The 18551-nt window shown below is 43.6% G+C and overlaps 1 protein-coding gene and 1 pseudogene across 1 annotated transcript in view; one reads left to right on the forward strand and one right to left on the reverse strand.

Annotated features, from left to right (window-relative positions):
- Nucleotides 1-18551, reverse strand: part of LOC129639695 (progesterone receptor-like) — a 243796-nt gene that overhangs the window by 142885 nt on the left and 82360 nt on the right. The gene's annotated exons all lie outside the window — the stretch shown is intronic.
- Nucleotides 1140-11710, forward strand: LOC129639693 (endogenous retrovirus group PABLB member 1 Env polyprotein-like; annotated as a pseudogene).

Below are 18551 nucleotides of genomic sequence, written 5' to 3' on the forward strand. Positions count from 1 at the left end.
AATAGATTAGAGTGAGGTTAAAGCTACAATTGCTGAAAACAAACAAAGAAACAAAGCAAAGGGGACAACAAAACCCCCAAACTAGCAGTCACTCATACTAGCTAGGAGAGGGATATACAGTGATTTCTACAGTGATTTTGCTTTTGTGTGTACTTCGGAAAAAAAATCACGAAGTGGCCTTTGTTTTGTCTCACTTTATCATGATCTCAGAGTGACAAGGTCTCATGATCTCACCTGAAGTTGGCATTCCCTGAGATGTTTTTCAGTGTCTAATGGGAGAATAACATGTCCTAGCCTGGATGTCAAGAGATATTTTTTCGTACCCCCTTTTGGCCACAAGCCATTAATCCATGTTATCTAGATTATCAACACTGCTCTGATTTTGATGATCAGGAATTTGTTTAGAGAATGTAGTCTGTAGTAGGACATGGATTGGTCTCTCCTGCTCCTTTTGTAGTAGAATGCATCATTGAATACTCTGGTGTGACACGGGCTGTGCATTTAAGACTCCAGACAGGATGCATTGGCCAACTGCAAAACAAGTAATCAAATGAAACACAATGATTATTAGTCCTTGAAACAGGACTTGAAGTCAAGGGCTTGGATTATAAAAACCAGGCAATGAATCCAGCTGGGTTCACCTTTGAGCACCACATGACTTTTGTTAGAATCAAAGACAAGTTTTGGACCACCCTTGCTAGTTATTATTTTCCCTAATGTGAGAATATCAATTCACAAAGCCTATATGAATACGGAGTCAGTTATTCTTCGTGTGTGTGTGTGTGAGAGAGAGAGAGAGAGAGAGAGAGAGAGTTGCTCAGTCATGTCTGACTCTTTGCAACCCCATGGACTATAGCCCACGAGGCTCCTCTGTCCATGGTATTCTTCAGGCAAGAATACTGGAGTGGGTTGCCATTCCCTTCTCCGGGGATCTTCCCGACCCAGGGACTGAACCCGGGTCTCCTGCATTGCAGGCAGATTCTTGACCATCTGAGCCGCCAGAGAAGCCCTTCCTGGTGAGTTTTTAAAAGAAATTGGCTTGACTGTTACTGGATAATCCCTCTCTCTCTAACCCCTCCCCCCTCCCCCACCCGTTTCTGGAAAACAAGATCTGCTGGGATGTTTAGTTTAACAGATCACAAAGTCTCTAGCAATTATCCTGAACACACAAGATAAGTTAGCATATGCCATATGGGTGTTCTATAAGATGTTACATAACAAATAGTACCTCATTGTGGCACGGCCTCTATCAGGAGAATAAGCATCATGTATTACAACTAGAGAAAGCCGATTTTGTGTTCCTCAAGGTAAGTGATGTATTTAGCAGAACTTCCCTTGTGTGGCTCAGCTGGTAAAGAATCCACCTGCGGTGGAGGAGACCTGGGTTCGATCCCTGGGTTGGGAAGATCCCCTGGAGAAGGGAAAGGCTACCCAGTCCAGTATTCTGGCCTGGAGAATTCCATGGACTCTGTAGTCCATGGGGTCGCAAACAGTCCAACACGACTGAGTGACTTTCACTTTCAACCAGTTTCACAAAGTAGGCTGACTATCATGAACAAACGGAATGCCATGAGCAAATTTGACTATAAGGGTCAGGGTGACTCCAGTAATGGAGTCTACCCTTGATTGAGTGGGATATGCCGAGAGGGCACAGGATTGGCCCAGAGGAGCTACCCCGCATCTGAGGTCGGGGCGGTGGCCGGGAGAAGCTACCTGACGCCCCCACACCCGAGGCCAGGGGCGGTGGCCAGGAGAAGCAATCCCAAGTCCGAGGCCAGGGGCGGCGGCCGGGAGGACCAACCCCACATCCAAGGAGCTGTGGCTGCCCGGGCGCAGGAGGGCCTAGAGGAGCTATCCCATGTTGAAGGTCAGGAAGGGCGACTGTGAGGAGATAACCCTCGTGCAAGGTAAGGAAAGGCGGCTGCGCTTTGCTGGAACAGCCGTGAAGTGATAACCCACGCCCATGGTAAGAGAAGCCCAATAAGACAGTAGGTGTTGCAAGAGGGCATCAGAGGGCAGGCACACTGAAACTATACTCACAGAAAACTAGTCAATCTAATCACACTAGGACCACAGCCTTGTCTAACTCAAAGAAACTAAGCCATGCCCATGGGACAACCCAAGACGGGTGGGTCATGGTGGAGAGAACTGACAGAATGTGGTCCACTGGAGAAGGGAAAGGCAAACCATTTCAGTATTCTTGTCTTGACAACCCCAAGAGCAGTATGAAAAGGCAAAATGAGAGGATACTGAAAGAGGAACTCCACAGGTCAGTAGGTGCCCAATATGCTACTGGAGATCAGTGAAGAAATAACTCCAGAAAGAATGAAGGGAAGGAGCCAAAGCAAAAACAATACCCAGCTGTGGATGTGACTGGTGATAGAAGCAAGGTCTGATGCTGTAAAGAGCAATACTGCATAGGAACCTGGAATGTCAGGTCCATGAATCAAGGCAAATTGGATGTGGTCAAACAAGAGATTGGTGAGAGTGAATGTCGACATTCTAGGAATCAGCGAACTCAAATGGACTGGAATGGGTGAATTTAACTCAGATGACCATTATATCTACTACTGCGGGAAGGAATCCCTCAGAAGAAATGGAGCAGCCATCATGGTCAATAAAAGAGTCCGAAATGCAGTGCTTGGATGCAATCTCAAAAACGACAGAATGATCTCTGTTCGTTTCCAAGGCAAACCATTCAATATCACAGTAATCCAAGTCTATGGCCCAACCAGTAAGGCTGAAGAAGCTGAAGTTGAACAGTTCTGTGAAGACCTACAAGACCTTTTAGAACTAACATCCAAAAAAGATGTCTTTTTTATTATAGGGGACTGGAATGCAAAAGTAGGAAGTCAAGAAACACCTGGAGTAACAGGCAAATTTGGCCTTGGAATACGGAATGAAGCAGGGCAAAGACTAATAGAGTTTTGCCAAGAAAATGCACTGGTCATAACAAACACCCTCTTCCAACAACACAAGAGAAGACTCTACACATGGACATCACCAGATGGTCCACACCGAAATCACACTGATTATATTCTTTGCAGCCAAAGATGGAGAAGCTCTACACAGTCAGCAAACACAAGACCAGGAGCTGACTGTGGCTCAGGTCATGAACTCCTTATTGCCAAATTCAGACTGAAATTGAAGAAAGTAGGGAAAACCACTAGACCATTCAGGTATGACCTAAATCAAATCCCTTATGATTATACAGTGGAAGTGAGAAACAGATTAAAGGGCCTAGATCTGATAGACAGAGTGCCTGATGAACTATGGAATGAGGTTCCTGACATTGTACAGGAGACAGGGATCAACACCATCCCCATGGAAAAGAAATGCAGAAAAGCAAAATGGCTGTCTGGGGAGGCCTTACAAATAGCTGTGAAAAGAAGAGAAGTGAAAAGCAAAGGAGAAAAGGAAAGATATAAGCATCTGAATGCAGAGTTCCAAGGAATAGCAAAAAGAGATAAGAAAGCCTTCCTCAGCGATCAATGCAAAGAAATAGAGGAAAACAACAGAATGGGAAAGACTAGAGATCTCTTCAAGAAAATTGGAGATACCAGGAGAACATCTCATGCAAAGACGGGCTCGATAAAGGACAGAAATGGTATGGACCTAACAGAAGCAGAAGATATTAAGAAGAGGTGGCAAGTATACACAGAAGAACTGTACAAAAAAGATCTTCACGACCCAGATAATCACGAGGGTGTGATCACTGACCTAGAGCCAGACATCCTGGAATGTGAAGTCAAGTGGGCCTTAGAAAGCATCACTAAGAACAAAGCTAGTGGAGCTGATGGAATTCCAGTGGAGCTATTCCAAATCCTGAACGATGATGCTGTCAAAGTGCTGCACTCAATATGCCACCAAATTTGGAAAATGCAGCAGTAGCCACAGGACTGGAAAAGTTCAGTTTTCATTCCAATCCCAAAGAAAGGAAATTCGAAAGAATGCTCAGACTACCACACAATTGCACTCATCTCATACGCTAGTAAAGTAATCCTCAAAATTCTCCAAGCCAGGCTTCAGCAATATGTGAACCATGAACTTCCTGATGTTCAAGCTGGTTTTAGAAAAGGCAGAGGAACCAGAGATCAAGTGGTGAACATCCGCTGGATCATGGAAAAAGCAAGAGAGTTCCAGAAAAACATCTATTTCTGCTTTATTGACTATGCCAAAGCCTTTGGCTGTGTGGATCACAATAAACTGTGGAAAATTCTGAGAGATGGGAAGACCAGACCACCTGATCTGCCTCTTGAGAAATTTGTATGCAGGTCAGGAAGCAACAGTTAGAACTGGACATGGAACAACAGCCTGGTTCCAAATAGGAAAAGAAGTACGTCAAGGCTGTTCATTGTCACCCTGCTTATTTAACTTCTATGCAGAGTACATCATGAGAAACGCTGGACTGGAAGAAACACAAGCTGGAATCAAGACTGCCGGGAGAAATATCAGTAACCTCAGATATGCAGATGACACCACCCTTATGACAGATAGGGAAGAGGAACTAAAAAGCCTCTTGATGAAAGTGAAAGTGGAGAGTGAAAAAGTTGGCTTAAAGCTCAACATTCAGAAAACGAAGATCATGGCATCCGGTCCCATCACTTCATGGGAAATAGATGGGTAAACATTGGAAACAGTGTCAGATTTTATCTTTTTGGGCTCCAAAATCACTGCAGATGGTGACTGCAGCCATGAAATTAAAAGATGCTTGCTCCTTGGAAGGAAAGTTACGACCAACCTAGATAGCATATTCAAAAGCAGAGACATTCCTTTGCCAACAGATTTCTGTCTAGTCCAGGCTATTGTTTTTCCTGTGGTCATGTATGGATGTGAGAGTTGGACTGTAAAGAAGGCTGAGCACCGAAGAATTGATGCTTTTGAACTGTGGTGTTGGAGAAGACTCTTGAGAGTCGCTTGGACTGCAAGGAGATCCAACCAGTCCATTGTGAAGGAGATCAGCCCTGGGATTACTTTGGAAGGAATGATGCTAAAGCTGAAACTCCAGTACTTTGGCCACCTCATGCGAAGAGTTGACTCATTGGAAAAGACTCTGCTGCTGGGAGGGATTGGAGGCAGGAGGAGAAGGGGACGACAGAGGATGAGATGGCTGGATGGCATCACTGACTCGATGGACGTGAGTCTGAGTGAACTCCGGGTGCTGGTGGTGGACAGGGAGACCTGGCGTGCTGTGATTCATGGGGTCTCAAAGAGTCGGACACGACTGAGCGACTGAACTGAACTGAACTGAGCTGACACTCCTTTGTCTTAGTCACATAAAACATTATTTCCTTTCAGCCCAGAGCTGACGATAATACAACAAAACAACTCAGCTAAAACTCTGTACTAAAGATTACATAACAACAATGTATCCCACTTGAGGACATGTTTCTCCTTCTTGAGGACCTTCTGACTATCTTATTGTTATCTTACAATGTATATTATGGGAGTAGGACTGGTAAGATCTTTTTACTGTTAGTTCTAATCCTGTCATCTTAAAATGTAAATTATGGGAGTTGGTCTAGGAAGACCTTTACAACCTTGAGTCATTCGTTTGATTTACTGCAATAACCAATTAAAAAAGTATAGAGCTCCCTTGCTAAGACTAGTGAGGGGGCATTCTCTGTCCCCCTTCTGATGTCTATGTCAGAAGCTTTCTCTGTCCCTTTTCATACTTTGATAAAACTCTGCTACACAAAAGCTCTTGAGTGATCAAGCTTGGTCCCTGGTCCCAAAGCTAAATCTTCTTCTTTGGAGATCATGAATCTGATACCGTTCACTGTAAGCTAACATCTTGGGGCTTCGTCCAGGATCTTCAGGACAAGGTAAACACACTCAGAGCTCTAGTCTCTGCTTTCTCAGTATACACGCTTTCTGCTTTACTTTACTAACTCTATGGCGTGCCTGTCTGTGTGAATGTAGAAGGAAAGAGACGTACCGAAATGAGTATGAAATGAGCACTGAGCCCTGCTCTGCAGTTTCATGGTGCCTCGTAATGCCTGAGGCAGCCCCCCAAAAGGGAGCCTTGTTGGGAGTTTATACCGACCTGCCAATGCCAAGAGACACCCAACGTCCCTGCGAGGGGAGTGGCCAGAAAAGGGCAAAGCACGTGGGCTGAACTTTCCTTTCTTGGTCACCTTTTCCTGGTCTCTTCCACCATTTCGTAATTCCATGGGGAGTTAGAACTACTAACCTAATCCGTCAGATCTTAGACTTTCAAGGGACTTGTGATCCATGCCATTACTGTGTACTTTTACTTAGACCCCAAGCTTGGTAGTCATGGGGAACCCAGACTTGCTAGGAGCACGTTCAGGAACGGGGTGGAACTCTAGCTCCAGCAGCACCTTTGGGAACTAGGTGAAGCTCTAGCTTCAGCGGTGTCTCTCTCTTGACTGCTTCCATAGGGGGCCAGAGTCCTAAAAGCGAGTCCTTGCCATACCTGTGCCTCCGAACTACATGGATGGAAGTGCTGCTAGAGAGCATGAGGTTTCTAAGAACATAGGTCAGGAATTCCAGACTGGAAGTACAATGGGCTTCTTCCTTTGGTAGTGCTAGCTCTTAGCAGACCAGAGAAAGCTCTCCAGTGCCTTCTGTCTCAACTCCTTAGATATTCCTTTTGTGGAATCTGTGAAAATGAGCTGGAAGGATTGGCCCTAATAGCTTGAGGACAAAAGTCACTTTTTCCTCATGGGCCGACCCTCTACCACCTCTTTTGCTGTCACATACACTGGTGTGGTGACACAGAGAAGGGACGTATTGATTGTTGTTTGTCCCTTTATAACTCACCGCTTCTACTGTGGTCAGGACTGTACTCAGGAATGTGCACAGGCACTCATAAGACGGATGCTTCCCCTAGCAGTCCCAGCTTGGGAAACATTCCAGGAAACTACTCTGTTACAGCCCATGTGGCATCAGAGGAAAAGCACGAATCAAACAAAGGTCGTGGTGGTATGGAACTAGAAATCAATTTGGGATGCCATCAGGTCTACCCCTGGTGCATCTCCCCCTTGCCTCGATGGTAGAATGAGCGGGCTGAAGGGAAGGCGCCTGAGTCAGCAAGTGACAGACTAAGTCCGTCTAGGGAAGGAAAAGCTTCGGTGGAAAGTCTGTCTCCACCCCCATCTAGAGCAGGGAGGGACACCTCCGATGGAAAGAAGCAAAGGCGCTGGTTGCCGCTTTTTTCTCTCTTACCGATGCTGCTGCTGCTGCTAAGTCGCTTCAGTGGTGTCTGACTCTGTGTGACCCCACAGATGGCAGCCCACCAGGCTCCTCTGTCCCTGGGATTCTCCAGGGAAGAATACTGGAGTAGGTTGCCATTTCCTCCTCCACTCTCAAAGTTCCAGACCCATACCCTTGGATTGTGTCCTGAAAACCTGGGGTAAGTTTGACCCCCAGAGCATAAAGAAGACACACCTGACTTTCCTTTGCAAATCTGCATGGCCACAATATCCATTGGAGGGTGGCAGACAAGGGTGGCCAGTTGAAGGGTCTCTTAACTACGATATTGTTTTACAACTAGACCGGTTCTGTAGAAAACAAGGGAAATGGGTAGAAGTGCCATATGTGTTCCCCTTTTTCTCTCTGTGAGATATACCAGACTTAAGTCCTAAGGGTACAGATTTGGGTGTAAAGCCTTCAGCTCCCTCCTATCCTCTTACTCTGCCTCTGCTTCTGTATCTGGGGCTCACAACTGAGCAAGCTGAGGGTCAAGGCACCCCTCCAGGAAGGGTTGCCTCAGTCTCGATAGAAGTTCAAACAACCCCAGTTCCAATGCAGCCTCAGACTGCTCTGGTTTCAATGGGAACTCAGACAGTCAAAGTAGAGAAGGTGCAGATAACCAAAACTAAGGTAAAATACGAGAAAGAGGATGAGGATGAGAAAAAGCAGGTTTCTCTAATCTATCCCTCGGACCGTATGTGAGGCGTAGCTAGAGGGGCTGAGGAACAGCCACACAACTTACTGCCTCTGCAGGAGGCCCCCACTGGGAAAAATAACCAATCCATAAAAATCCATAAGCCCTTTTCTTACCCAGAGGTACAACGGATAAAGAGAGATCTGGGAGACTAGAGGATCCAGAAAAGTACATAGAAGCCTTTACAGGACTCACTTTACTTTATGAGCTTACTTGGAGAGATGTAATGTATGTCTTGGGACAGATGCTGACTCGTGACTCGAGAGCTTGAGTTTTGGGGGAAGTTACTATTTTTGGAGATGAATGGCTTGAACGTGAGACAAGGGGAAAGAGGGAACACGAACTAGCCCTCCTCCCTACAGGGAGCCAAGCAGTTCCCATAGCAGAGCCAGACTGGGATTATCACAAAGAGGAAGAGAGACAGGAGCAGACCCTCTTTGACAATTGCTTTATTGAGGGGCTTAAGAGAGCTCGAACGAAGCCACTAAATTATGCTAAGTTGGCTGACATAGAACAGGTAGAGAAGGAAACTCCTGGTAAATTCCTAGATAGGCTACGGGAGGCTCTCCACAAGTTTACTGACATTGATCCCAAATGTGCAGAGGAGAAATGGTCTTAAAAGATAGATTTCTCACTCAGTCACCCAGTCGGCTCCAGATATCTGCTGTAAGTCACAAACACAGGCGTTTGGGCCAAATCAGTCTTTAAAACACTGTTACAGCTGGCTCAGACGGTATATTGCAGTAGAGAATATGAGAAGGGGGAAGGACAACAGAAGAGAACCAAAGAAAAGGCTCAGGCTCTAGTGATGGCTATGAAAACTGCTATGAATCAGCCTGAAGAGAAAAATGTCCAGAGGAAGCCAGGTGAAAAGGGATGGGCTTGCTATTACTGTGGAAAGGAGGGGCATCTCAAGCGAAGTTGCTCTCAGGTGTCTAAGCCGCCCCTGGCTCCCTGTCTGGTCTGTAAAGGACCACCCTGGAGGAGAGACTGCCCCCAGAGGCACAGGTCCCAGGGGTCAGACTCTCAGGACAATCAGGACTGAAGGTGCCCAGGGATCCCCACACAAGCTCCTGTCCTAATGACACCCGAGGAACACCGGGTATTAATAACTGTGGGGGGCCAATCAGTCGATTTTCTTTTGGACACTGGGGCAACTTTCTCTGTGCTCACTGAAGCCCCTGGTCTGCTTTCCTCCTGATCCACTACTGTAATGGGACTGTCAGGATGAGCCAAAGGCTATGACTGAAATATTCAGTCATCCTTTAAGCTGCAACCGGGACTCTGTGCTGTTTTCCCACGAGTTTCTGATCATGCCAGAGTCCCCCTCACCCCTTCTCGGGAGGGACAGACTGAGGAAGGTCCAGGCCTCTGTAGTCATGAATATGGAGTCTGCTCTTTCTCTCCCATTGATTGAACAAAATGTAAATCCTAAAGTGTGGGCTGACGGAGGAACTGTGGATCGAGCACAAAATACTGTTCTTGTCCTTATCAAGCTCAAAGACCCTGACCTATTTCCACATCAAAAGCAGTATCCATTAAAGCCCGAGGTTAAGGAATGGGCGAAATCTTACTGTACTGACTTGTCATGATGTAAGTGGGATCTTAAACTCTAAAGTTCAGAGCAACAACGCTCCACCTTTAAAGCTGCTGTAACTCAAGGGGTGTCGAAAGCTCTAGGAATCGAGTATCACTTACACTGTTCCTGGAGACCCTAATCTTCAGAAAAAGTTGAAAAGGCTAATGACATTATTAAGAGACATCTACGTAAATTAACTCAAGAGACACAGGACGATTGGCTTAAAGTTCTACCCATAGCTTTAATGAGGGCTCAGACTGCCCCTAAAAAGGAAGGACCGTCCCCCTTTGAATGTATCTACGGAAGACCCTTCTTATGCACAGACATTGTTATAGACCCTTAGAATTAGAATCAGCCTTAGAATTAACTATGTGACGCAGCTTTCAGCCTTTCAACAGACATTACGGAAACTCTGGGAGGTGACTCCTGACCCAGCCGGAGTCAAACAAGCCTCTGAACCAGGCACCGAGGTCTTGAAAAAGACATTGGGATCTGGAGATCAATCTCTCGAGCCCCTCTGGGAAGGCCCTTGCCAGGTTATTCTTTCTTCTCCCACAGCCCTCAAGGTGCCTGCAATTGATTCCTGGGTGCACCACACTCAAGTTAAGAAGTGGCACCCTGACCAAAACTAAACAATGTCATTTGACGTCTTTATCCTCTATGCTTTTACCTCTTACTTTTCAGATGGGCCTGACAATCGACATGGGCCTGCTTCTGCTGACTCCAAACGTCCCGAGTCTGCCATTTGACCCTCAAGACAACGCCTTTCTGTCCTGGGCTCATTCTTATGCTGCATTCCACAATCGGTCTAATTGCTGGGTCTGCGGAGTGCTCCCCTCTTCATCAGTTGAAGGGTTCCCATGGTGGGTTTTTCCATTTCAAGGAAAAGACTTTCTTCAACTCTGTGAAAATATCTTCACCAACAACAATCACATGTGATGCCTCTCTTTAATCTGATGACATCTAGCAATCCTAAAATGGACTGGTGTAACACTCTGTACCTTAACTATGGCTATAATGTGACTTTCAACTTTGATCGTACAGCATCTTGATTTAATGTCTATTTTGCTGAACATTAAGAAAGTAAATGGGTCTAGATCTCATGGTTTCCTACCTAATGTTTATCAAATATGGGATGAGGTCATATGGCTAACTCCTGAAAAGGGACGCCTACTACCTAATGCTCCCAAACGCTGGGAACAAATAGAGCCATCCCCAGAGGTTAGCTGACAACTTAATTAAAACGATCGGAAACAATTGGGGGTTTTGCCTCAAGAAATATGCAATGTAATCATTCCTGTGTTTTCCAATTCCAGTTCAGGCCCTCTTTTTGCCTGGCCAGGAACTCATTGGGACTGGATCCCTCAGTCATGCTGGTTTGCTCCAAACAGGACCTATTGGATATGTGGCTCTTATCTATGGGCATGGCTTCCCCCTGGCTGGATAGGGAGGTGCACCCTAGGTCTAGCTTTTACTCGTGGCTTCATATTTTCAGAGCTTCCAGAGAATCCTGCTGATCTGCCACAGCTTAAAACTCGCTGGGCAAGGTCTGTATTTCACTGGTATGATTATCTGGCTGCAATATCCATCCCCTCTCTGGGGACACAGATGTTATGCTACGAGTTGATGCTCTGACTAAGTTAACTCAAGAGGCTTTACAAGATTCTCAAAAAGCTAGTTCAGCCCTTAATGCTAAACAAATACAAATTAGAAAGGCGGTTTTACAAAACAGATTGGCCTTAGATATTCTAACAGCTGCACAAGAAGGAACTTGTGCCAGTATTCATACCCAAAGTTGCACACATATACCAGATATGAGTACTAATGCTACTCACATACTAAACACATGAACAAGATGATTCAGGCTATGGATTCTCTCAAAGCTTCAGACACCTCACTTTGGGAAAGGTTAACTAGCTCCCCATGGTAGAAAACTATCTTAATTGTAGTAATTCTAATTGTTCTGTTTTTACTGTTTGCTCCCTGCATCTGCAACTGTGTAACTGGATTTGTTTCTAACCCTCTGAAAGCTTTTACGTTACAAATGGCTGTCCAGGCTCCTAGGAGTGCCACAGCCTCCTTCAACTATTACTTGGGGCCCCTAGATCAGAGACCCTCAATATGAGGGCTAGGAGAATATGTTGCCTCAACAATTTAGGGATGACGCCCCTCAACAGCAGAAAGTAGTTATGGAACAAAAAACGACGCCCCTTTCCCTTGGCTACATCATTCTCCTAAAAGAAAAGCGGGGAATGAGAGAGTCAATTTCTAGGTAGGTTGGTAAAAGTCCGGGATCCCCAAAGAGGAGAGAGAGCATCTGGTGTTCTCAAAGAGGAGGTAGGGGTCTGGAGTTCTCAAGGAGGAGAAAAGGACAAACGTGTTTGTTTGTTTTATTCATAAAACATTTTTTTTCCTTAGCCTAGAGCTGATGATTGTACAACAAAACAACTCAGCTTAAACTCTGTACTAAGGATTACATAACAACAATGTATCCTGCTTGAGGATATGTTTCTCCTTCCTGAGGACCTTCTGACTAATCCTGTTATCTTACAATGTACATTATGGGAGTGGGTCTGGTAAGATCTTTCTACTGTTAGTTCTAATCCTGTCATCTTAAAATGTAAATTATGGGAGTTGATCTAGGAAGACCTTTACAACCTTGAGACATTCTTTTGATTTACTGTAATAACCAATTTAAAAAGTATAGAGCTCCCTTGCTAAGACTAGTGAGGGGGCATTCTCTGTCTCCCTTCTGATGTCTATATCAGAAGCTTTCTCTGTCCCTTTTCATACTTTAATAAAACTCTGCTCCACAAAAGCTCTTGAGTGATCAAGCCTGGTCCCTGGTCCCGAAGCTAAATCTTCTTTGGAGATCACGAATCTGCCACCATTCACCGTAAGCTATCCTCTAAACCAGAAGAACAGCTTAGGTTAGGGGCAGGTAGACCCTTCTGAAAAACATCCGTTGCCACTGATGATGAAAAGAAATTGTGTGAAGAGGCTGATAGAAAAAACACCAGTTTTGAAGGGCTCTTCACTGCTCGGGATGGATTTTATGCTGCAGCTATCACCTGAGGGGTACCCTGTAGACCACACAATTACACAGTTCCTGCATGTAATGCCTGAGTATTCCATGCCATCATCTATGAATTCACCTGAGCCACTCACTGATACCATTAAAAGTATTGGCATACTTGCTTGATAAATACGGAAACTCCCAGACAAAAGGCTGTCTCCCATCATCAACTGGAATCATTCTGGCACTAGGGGGAGAACATGCACTGTCACTGCTGAAAACTGCTGCAAGTGGAATCCAGTGGAATCCCAGAAACCTGTACTGTGGCTTTTTGATGTATTAACACATCTGTGAAGATAACTAAAACATCTGATAACTGAATGACATTGTCCTACCTCTCGGGACATTTTGAGTCAGCTTCAGGTAGTAGGGATGGGACATCTTTTCCTATAGATTCCAAGTAGGGCTGTCTTCCTTACACGTTTTTCCCCTCAAGGGCTAGTGACTCCTCATTAAGTCAGTCTTATCACATCTAATCAAAACAGCAGTACCGAGCAGATGATTCAAGCCACGATTAAGGAAAACAAAAAGCCAAAGAACAAGCCTCTTCCAACTCTTCTCAAGAAGTTCCTTTAACTCTAGCTCCTGAGGAGTCTGGCTGAACACATCTATACTATGTCTATATCTATATCTATATCTATATCCATATCCACATCCATATCTATATCTATCTGTATCTTTTTCTAGATGGTCCAGCAGTGAAAAAGAATTCATCTTGGCCAAGGGGACTCTGAAAGGACTAAAACAGGCATGATGAAAGGTCTCCAATTTCTCCCTTTCTTTCTTCCTTTCCTCTTCCTTCCTTTGCTTTCCTTTCCTCTCGTTTTTTTTCCCCCATCCTTTCCTTCCTTCCTTCCTTCCTGTCCTTTCTACCTCCCCCACTTTGCAAACTTTGGCTACAAGGCTTGCAAAAACTTTTCTCAGAAAATACTGCTCTGTTTATTGAGGTTGCATCAATCACCCCAAGCAAACAGCACACAACCAGGAACAACCTCCAACTGTGACTTGCAGTTAAAGAAGAAAACTGCTGCCTAATCCAAAACAGCAAGAACATCTTGCTTGCTACCCTATAAAACTCTGACCTTGCTTAAATTGTCACTTACTCTTCATTTGCTCCTTGGTACATGTCAATGGAATACAGCCACATACCTCTATTTGAATCACATATCAGTCTGTTGTAACAGATCTTAAACCTTTCATCTCCACTTGATTATTTTAATAAGAGAAATATATTCCTTGAAATATTTATGAACAAAGGTATTCACTATAGTACTAATTATAGTAGAAATAATTAGGGAAGTAGTTAAATAATTATGCTAAAACATTTGATGGATTTTGGGTATCCATACAATTAAGTTTTTCATTGTATTGAATGATAAAAGAGCATTTTAAATTCTTTTTATTCCAAAAGGTAGTGTAAATACAGTATGTATGTGTATGTATGTAGATATGTACCTATATAGATAGCTATATCTATATACCTACATACATGCATGCATTTCTGGAGAAAAGGAGTGAATGAAATACAGTAACATCTTTGCAGTGATTTTCTCTGGGCAGAGAGATTCTGGGTGGTGAATGCAGTCATCTCAATGCCTCCCCAAAGTTTCTAATTGCCACAGTACATACACTGAGGATGGAGAGACTCTCTCACAGGAGCTCACAGAATGTTAGGATTTCCCTTCCACAGAGTCAAAATTGCAGCATGCAAACTGCCAGTAACGTTGGCCCAGGTATGATTTACTGCAGGCATGTAAATTTCGAACCTCAGTCTTTGGGGACAGCTCTATATTTAGAGAAGAAAGACCACAACAGAAACACTGTAAAGAAGCTTAACAAAGCACAGAGAGAATTCCACCGGGAAAGCAGGCCAGACTCTTCCACAAACATGACCACAGGGCTACAAACACTACTTTTGACTAGTTTCTAGTCTCCCAACCAGGGGCGTGTGCTGAGACGTTAAGGAGAGTAAACCATATAAACTAGCTGGAGCAATTTAAGCTATACATAGGTATTCTGCTTCTGGTCAATATAGAATGACAGCACGAATAGGCATCCCTGTAATATTAATTGATAGCAAACAACCTAAGTGTTCAACCTGTTGCACAGAGTCGGACACGACTGAAGCGACTTAGCAGCAGCAGCAGCAGCAGCAGCAGCATGACTAAGAGCGAGCAAGGAAGAAGCTGCTATAGGGATAATCGTGCCAGCATGACAACATGTCCCTCGATCTGAGAGGATAGCAACCCATAAAACATTTACAGGGAGGGCAGGAAATGGGTAGATATGAGAAGGATAAAGGCACTAAATCTTCAGCTTTCATACAGGATAGCCAGTATATACTGTTCTATTTCTGACAGTAACTGAAAATTAGAGACATAAACAAATTTTGTATACATTAGCAACATGCAGAGGGTGGGTTATGTGAAAACTCAGATTGTTATGATTTAGAGTTTCTGAGTGAGTGAGTCTGAGATGGGTACTGTAAATTCCCAGGTTATGCTGATGCTGCTGGTGCAGGTGCCTTGCACTGAAAATCACTGACCTAAAGACACCAAGAGTAGAGTTAAAGATAGGACGAATATGTGTGTCCGTGTGTGTGTGTTCATTTGTATTATTTTTCAGGTTCCACATATAAGTGATATCATGCAGTACTTGACTTTCTCTGACTTATTTCACTAAGTATAATGTTCCCTAGGTCCACCCACGTAGATGCAAATGGCAGAATTTCACTGCTGCTGTGAGCATTAGGATGCATGTATCTTTTTGAATTAATGTTTCTGTATACACCTGAAATTAATATAATATTGTAAATCAACTACATTTAAAAAAAGAGATAGGCTAAGAACCTTACAATTGAGCAGAAAGGGTAAAAAGGAAATTGGCAAAAGCACCAACCATATAAAAAATTGAAGAAAACAAAGAAAACACAAGCATATATAGTATAAAGCAATATGATGTAATAATATGTCATGTCATAACTATAGTAGCAATATAGAGAAAAGACAAAGAGGTTAAGAATTTGTCTGTTCATTTTCCCTTGTGAGATTCTGTCTTTTTACTCAGAGAAAAGGATCTGGAATAAATAATTGGCCATAACTTTACCACAATAAAAAAAAAAAAGGCCAAACAAAAAACCCCTGCTACAGACAGGGTTCTGAGTCACTAGCCAGGATGAACTCTCGATGGGAGTGAGAGTAACTAGAGATGTCAAGAAGCCTAAATATGGAGCTCACAGCCAACCACATCCAGAAGTCAAGATAAAGAAGACAAGCAAAATCTAAGAAGGTAGGAGGAACACCAGGAAAAAAAAAATGGTTCTCTAGAAGCCAGGTGAAGAAAAAGTTTCAAGGAGGAAGGAGTGATCAATTGCCTCAAATGCAGCTGAGAGGGTCAAGTAAGATGAAGACCAGGGAAACAGCAATTGGATTTAGCAACAGGGAGATCATTTGTGACCCTGATACAAGCAGTTTCAGCAGAGAATTAAGAGAGAAAGCCTGAGTGGAGTATGTTTATGTGAGAATGGGAGGAAAGGATTTGGAGACAGTGAAAATAGATATGCATTTGAAGGATATTTGCCAGAAAGAGGAAGAGAAAAATGGTATGGCAGCTGGGGGGCGTAAGTGGGGGAAGTTACAGCATGTCTGTTTACTGACAAGAATGAAAGAGAAAAAGAAGGAAAGAGAGGGAGTGGGTGGGAGAATTTCTAAAGCAACTTCCTTGGGAAACTGTCAAGTATGAGTGGGACCCCAGTGCATGAGCGGAATGAAATGGCTTTAGATAGAAGCCCTGGAGTTCATTTGAAACACTGGACGAAGTGCCAAGTATCATGAGCACAGGTGGCATGCAATGACAGTGGGAGTTTGTAGACGTTCTTCTCTTATTGCCTCTATGTTTTTAGTGAAGTGGAAAACAAAGTCAGTGGCAGTGAATGAGGATAGGAGAGAGGATGACAGAGGTATGAGGAGAGAGACAATGTAGGAAAGGGTCATCCAAGAGAGCAGGAGAATGAATGAGCTAGGGCATTGGTTCTTAACTCCAGCTTCATGGTAGAATTACCTGGAGAAAGATAAGGGTCTAGTTTCATTCTTTTACATGTGAATATCCAATTGTCCCAGCACCATTTATTGAAGAATGACCACTCCATTAAATATTCAATGAATATTCTTGGCTCCCTTCTCAAATAGTAGTTGACCACTGAACTTGTGGTGATAATGATTTCACTATATCTATAAATCAAGTCATTATGCTGGACACTATACATTTATATAGTGCTGTATGTCAAATATATCTCAATGAAACAGAACAAAGACAAAATTTTTTTAAACCAAATACCAAAAAACAAACAAAAGAATCACCTGGAGAGCTGTTAATGGTTTGTACTACCAATTAAATGCAGACTTTCTAGACACAGAGTCAGAGCATTGGTATTACTAAAAGCTCTTATATCTTTTTCTAATATTCAGCCACGATTGGAAAGATCTGGACTAGGAAAGTGTAGTACTATTTTCAGACAACTTTAAAGACCCACTTGAGATTCATGGTCATGGATTTAAGATGGTACCATTCATCACGGTTTCTCTAGCTACATTCAACTGGGCATTGGAGACCTGCAGGTTTTAAGCAGGTATGGAGATGATCTGACAGAAATGGAACTTTGGTATGAGGTAGAGGGTGGGTGACACGGCGGGGGGTGGGGGGGTGGGGAGGGAGATTTGAGGTTATTTATACATAGGAGAGGTATTTTAATAATTGATCAAAGGCCTGAAACTGGGTAAGGAGGGAAACAAGGACATAAAAAGTGTGAAGAACAGTAAAAATTTGCAGGGCTAATGGAGAGTAGGTCCCATTGGGGGTTGTCGAACTGTCAGTTTCAGGGCACTTGGGAAGTGGGTTGGAGAGAGGAAGTATTTATTGGGACATTGCAATGCTTGAAATTGACATGATTTGCAGTTATTGATGACAGAGTCCAGGGCAGTACTTTCAAAAGAGTGATAATTCCAAAACCTAGTGCATGTTTTGGAAATGTGTATGGGTGGTTTTGAATGTCAAAAGATAGATGTGGGGTGGGGCGGGCGGAAATTCCCTAGCGGCCCAGTGTTTAAGACTCTGAGCTTCCACGGCAAGGATCACGGGTTTGATCCTTGATCGGGGAACTAAGATCCTGTCTGCTGTGCAGTGTGACCAAAAACCAAAAAAAAATTAAAAAATGAGAGAGAGTGGAGGTCGGAGACCACAAACCAATCTCTAAAAAAGAAAGAAAGAAAAAAAAAGATGGGAGGGAATTACTGGTGATCAAGATCAGGGATGTGCAGAACATCCCTTAAGTGGAAGATAACATGGTCGTCAAATAGCTTACTGAATACAAGTTGAAGTGAAAAAGCCATTTAAATGCATCCCAAGGTAGAAACAAACTCCATTTTGTGGATAACCGCAAATCATACAGTTTACACAGTTTCAATATGGACTGACATTTCTATATTATATATGAAATGATCATGTAAATCAAGGAAACATTGTATTGTGTTTATTCTTTCACAGTTTCACCAATAACTGTGTACCCGTTCAGAAAATCGTATCTCTGAAAGGCAACTGCAACGTGTGGCGTTGTACTGGAGTAGCCAGTACAGTACACCTGATTTGATATGATTTGGAATTCACAGGAATTTTGTGAATAGGGAGAGGAATAAAGGTATTTGGCCCTCATTTCACATTGGGTAAAATACAGTATCTACCCCACAGTGTCTTTGTGGCTATATATTATTTCCATACCAATCAACATTTTCAACAGTCCTTGGCAAGTAGGAAGACTTAGGCAGGTGTTAGCTGTTATTTATATTATCATCATCACCACTGTCTTTGTAGTCATTATTATTCTAGAGATCCAGAAGGTACGGGTTATTTTGAAGTTTGTGGCAGACACTGTCTCCAAGATGAGACAACTTCTTTTTCTATTCATTTGTCTCCCACCCCTCTTGAACACC

Source organism: Bubalus kerabau, chromosome X (genome assembly GCF_029407905.1).
Source record: "Bubalus kerabau isolate K-KA32 ecotype Philippines breed swamp buffalo chromosome X, PCC_UOA_SB_1v2, whole genome shotgun sequence".
Lineage (NCBI taxonomy): Eukaryota > Metazoa > Chordata > Mammalia > Artiodactyla > Bovidae > Bubalus > Bubalus kerabau.